Here is a 5,450-nt window from a genome sequence, read left to right on the forward strand (position 1 = left end):
CGGGCCGGAGGAGGCGCCGGCGAGCGAGCAAGGCAGCCGGCGGAGCCTGCGCTGCGCTGGGCTGGCCGGACGGACGGACGGAGCGCGCCCTCGCCAGGATGGGAGAAGCGGAGATGCCCAGCACCGTGCGCCCTTGGCACATGCCGGCTCGGGAGGGGGGGGGGCGACGTCCCATCTGACCCATCATCCCCAGCCTGAGGAGGAGGCCGAGTCCCCTACCGGCTAGGAAAGGAGGGCAGCGGGATTCGCTGCTCTGGCTCGCTTATCCCGCGGTTACTGGAAGGACGCGCGCCTCTATGCAATTAAAAGAAGAGCAGGAGTTGGGAGGGACCTTGGAGGTCATCTAGTCCAACCCCCTGCTTGAGCAGGAGACCTTATACCACAGGTCTGCAACCCACAGCTCTTTCAGCCGTCTCCTGCGGCTCCCAGTCCTCTGCCATGTGCAGTCCCCCCCCCAAAAAAGTGGGAGTAAACAAGTTCAACCAATCAATTCAAATATGCAGGGTAGGTGCATATCTCGCCTTGGCTCCACTCTTCAGTCAAACCCTGTTCTGCACATGCGCACACATTTTTTGCGCCTCCCAGTTTTTCCTTTTGTGAGGGAACCGGTTCCGAGTGGCTCTTTCACTGTCTCAGGTTGCTGACCCCTGGGCTAGACCATTTCAGACAAATGGCTGTCCAGTCTCTTCTTAAAAAGCCTCCAGTGATGGAGCCACCCACAACTTCTGTTTCGCTGATTAATTGTTCTCGCTGTCAGGAAGTTTCTCCTTAATTCCAGGTTGCTTCTCTCCTTGCTTAGTTTCCATCCGTTGCTTCTGGTCTTGCCGTTTGCTGCTGTGTGGCGGCCCCACAAATATTGGAAGACTGCTATCATGTCATCCCTAGTCCTTCTTTTCATTAAACTAGCCATGCCCAAATCCAGCAACTGTTCTTCATAGGCTTTAGTCTCCAGGCCTTTAATCTTCTTAGTTGCTCTGCACTTTTTCCAGAGAGTCTCAACATCTTTTTTGTAATGTGGTGAAACAAAACTGGATGAACAGATTCCAGGTGTGGCCTTACTAAGGCTTTGTAAAGGTAAAGGTAAAGGTTCCCCCGCACATGCGTGCTGGTCGTTTTCGACTCTAGGGGCCCGGTGCTCATCTCCGTTTCAAAGCCGAAGAGCCAGCGCTTGTCTGAGGACGTCTCCGTGGTCATGTGGCCGGCATGACTAGACGCCAAAGGTGCACGGAACGCTGTTACCTTCCCACCGGAGTGGTCCCTATTTTTCTACTTGCATTTTTACGTGCTTTCGAACTGCTAGGTTGGCAGAAGCTGGGACGAGTAACAGGCGCTCACTCTGCTACGTGGCACCCGGGATTCCACCCGCCAAACTGCCGACCTTCTGATCGACAAGCTCAGCGTCCTCACCCACTGAGCCACCGCGTCCCTTATAAGGCTTTGTAAAGCGGTACTAATACTCCATGTGCTTTGGGTTCTATGCCTCTCTTTGTACAATCAAGGATTGTATTAGCTTTTTTAGGCAGCTACCGCGGTCAAAAATCTAGATCAGACATGTCAAACACAAGGCCCTGGGGCCGGATCCGGCCCGCGAAGTGGTTTCGTGTGGCCCCTGAAGCCATCCTGGAAACAGTGAGGGAATGGCCCCCGCTGCCTTGGCCCTGGCCCAGAGACCCTCCTTCTGCCCAGAGACCCCCAGATCTGTCCCACTACTGCCCAGGCCCCCATAGGCACCTTTGATGCCAATTATGTAGAGCTGGCCATGCCCACCCAGTAGGCCATACGCACTCCAGCCACGCCCACCCAGTAGGCCATGCCCACCCAGGCCATACCCACCTGGCCCCCCGAGGGCAACTACAATGCTGATGCGGCCCTCAATGAAATTGAGTTTGACACCCCTGATCTAGATGAACACAGGTTGACTTCGAATAATACAGTTCTTCCCTAAAACACGTTTTTAATGTAAGGTTTGAAATTAAGCTGAAGTAAGCATTAGGCTCCTTGCTGCTCCATCTTTAAATCAAATATATAAGGATAATTCGAGTTGCTCCCTTGGGCAGAAAAAACTCAACTGTGGAAAGCATGTTTTTATCCACTCTGGGCTGGCTGCAAAAATGCTGCCGCATTCTACAGCAAAGACTAATTATTCATAAACATTTCCTTTCTTTTTGGACTTTCCCGGATCACTGGTTGTGTTGGCAGGAGTAGAAAATGGGGGCTACATTTAAAGATGATGCAACAGCAAAGGGCTAACTACGTCTGGCTTTGGAATCTTTGGCCTTTTTATGTGGAAAGGAGACCACAAGGAAATGACGGCTATTTGCAAACTTCCCAGCCAGCTTCCAACATGCAAAGTCACATGCAGGAAGCTTAACAATTGTAACAATTCGCTTAACCAATCTGGCAAAAAATTTCCTCGTTGGTTATATGCACCCAGTAGATCAATGTTTCTCCACCTCGGCAACTTTGCGATGTGTGGACTTTGACTCCCAGAATTCCCCAGTCCAGACTTTTTAAAGTTGCCACGGCTGAAAAACACAGCAATATTCTAAGCCTGAACTCTGAGTTAACAAAATAATAATAATTGTCTAGCTTCATATGACATCTAACAAACCACATAATAATCTCCTATCATGGGCTGGTTTACATCTCATTCAGATAGTCCTCGAGTTACAACAGTTCATTTGGTAACCGTTCAAAGTTACAAAGGTACTGGAAAAACTTATGGCTATTTTTCATACAACTGTTGCAGCCTCCCTATGGTCACGTTTTCAAAATTCAGACGCTTGGCCACTGACTCATAGTTATGACAGCTTGCCGTGTCCCGGGGAGGGGGGGGATCACGTGAACCCCTTTTGTGACCTTCTGACAAGCAAAATCAACGGGGAAGCCAAATTCAGTTAACAACCGTGTTACTAATTCAACAACTGCAATGCTCCACTTAACAACCGTGGCAAGAAAGGTCATAAAACGGGTCAAAACTCACTGAACAAATGTTTCACTCAGCAACATAAATTTGGGGCTCAGTTGTGGCCGTAAGTCGAGGATTACCTGTACTGAGCCGTGCAGTGGGTCTCCACAATGGATCACCAATTATCCAACCCTGTTTTAGCCAACGTGCAACTTTGAACTCTTGTCTGGTGCCGCATTGTTTTACCTGAGCGAAACGTAAGTAAAATTTGAATTCTTCAAGGCAGTTTGCTTCACGATTTGAGTTGAAAACTGAGAAATAACTTTTCTGTCTAATAGACTGGTCAAGTCTCTGCATGACGGTAGCTGTGCTTGCAAAGAACTCGGCTTCCAATTTCAGCTATTTCTATTTCTGGGGTATTCCGACGTGCATCGGATTTTCGCTGTCAAATATGTTTGCGGCCCCATATTTGCAAGAGAATTATCAGCGCACGCAAGATTAGGGCCGTGCGTGCTTTGGAACTTAGGAAAAAAAGACTTTGAAGCCCACGAACCCAAGCACGCCTGTCTTCAGCTCTTCAAAGCAGCCAGGCTTTGGCTGGGCTCTTTCCAATAAAAGTCGTCGCCTCCTGTCTTGGCTACTGCAAAGCTCTCTACCTGGGGCTGCCCTCGAAAGCTATCCAGAAATTTGAATTGGTTCAAAAAAAAAAAAAAAAAGCAAAGGCCTGCAGGGTTTTGTGCAAGCCTAGATTTGCACCCAGGTCACCTTTCTTGTGGGAGCTGCAGTGGCTGCCAATTTGCTTCCAGGTCCAATTCAAGGTGCTGGTTGACATCTTCAAAGCCCGGGGCCAAGTGATTTGAAGGACCTTCATGTCCTAGTTACCCAACAGAGCCAGGAGGCAGGGATCTTGAGGAGGTCCATTTGGTGGGTCCCAGAAGAAGGAAGGGCCTTCTCCGTGGTGGCTCCCTCCATGTTATTTGAAGGACTGTCCTTTCCCAGTCACATCTGCTCCACCCACTAGAGCCAGAAGGCAGGGATTGTTATGGGTCCCCTCTCTTGAGGAGCTTCTTCTTGGTGGGACCAAGAGGAAGAGCCTTCTCCGTGGTGGCTCCCTCCCTGTTATTTGAAGGACTGTCCTTTCCCGGTTACATCTGCCCGATCCACCAGAGTAAGAAGGGAGGGATAGTTATGTGTCCCCTCTCTTGAGGAGGTCCATCTGCTGGATCCAAAAAGAAGGGCCTTCTCCGTGGTGGCTCCTTCCCTGTGGGACATCATCCCTGCGGAGATAAGATCGGCTCCCACTTTGACACTCTTTCTAAAGGCCCTGAAGTTGTGGTTTTGTCAGGGGGTCTGGGGAACCCCTCAAGCGGCTAGTCTGGCGGTTGTCGCTGGGCTGGGGTGTGAAGTTATTGTGTTTTGTGTTGGGGTCTTAAATTCGGTAAGCTGCCCAAAGTCACACTGAATGAGTCGGGCATCCGTATACATTTTCTTAATATTGTTGTAATTTTCAGGAGGAGACACTGCTGCTTACAACAGTTGCGGAGAGGTAGGTAGTCCACCACAATCGAGGCCAGAATTTCCGTCGCTAAGCGAGGCAGTCAAGCGAGTTTTGTCCCGTTTTACGACCTGTCTTGCCACAGCTGTTAAGTGAATCACTGCAGTTGTTAAGTTAGTCACACAGTTGTTAAGTAAATCTGGCTTCCCCCAGGGACTTTGCTTGACAGACGATCATAAAATGGGATCACGTGACCCCTGGACACTGCAACCGTCATAAATATGAGTCAGTTGCCAAGTGTCTCAATTTTGATCGTGTGTCCATGGGGATGTTGCAAAGGTCATAACGGATGTTGTAACTTTGAACGGTCATTAAACGAATGGTTGTAAGTTGAGGAGTACCTTCTTTTCATTTTTATGTTCTTATAAAGCTTGATACATTAGGTTATCTCAATACAATGATATTTATATGAGATTCTTGGCATTTTGCTATTTAGGTAACTTAAGAATATTGGAAATAAAGAAAAGTAGTAGATATTTTATTGACATTAGCTACAATTTTGGGCATCGGTGTTAGGAGCATTAAAATTACCTGGCTTTTTCAAATCGATGGTCGCTGCTTTGGTTCATTTGAACCCATTTTCGGAGGCTGACCAAGAAGTGGGCCCAGGAATTAATCTCCAAAGAAAATTGCTATAAGTAATTGATCCCCTCACACGCTTTCAGCTTTTTATATACTAAAAGTTGTGCACCATTTATAAATTCCCACATCACTCTTTGTGTGCAGCCAAGACACTGGTGCAACGTTAGAGCCCACGGGGAGAATGACGCTGCAAGAAAATAAACTACATTCGAAAGGAAGAGTAAATTCCAACCCAAATTCGATCTTGCATCGTTATCCTGGGACACGTTTGTTTGCCTTCATTCGCAAGTCAAGTTCCCTTCTTGAAAAATAAATACAGGCATTGTTCTTGCCAACCAGATAGAAATGGTTTGTCTCTCTTGGGTTGTTAATATCCCAGCCTGGTGATTCGATATCTTCAGGATT

The sequence above is a fragment of the Vipera berus genome (genome assembly GCF_964194415.1).
Source record: "Vipera berus genome assembly, chromosome: 4".
Classification (NCBI taxonomy): domain Eukaryota; kingdom Metazoa; phylum Chordata; class Lepidosauria; order Squamata; family Viperidae; genus Vipera; species Vipera berus.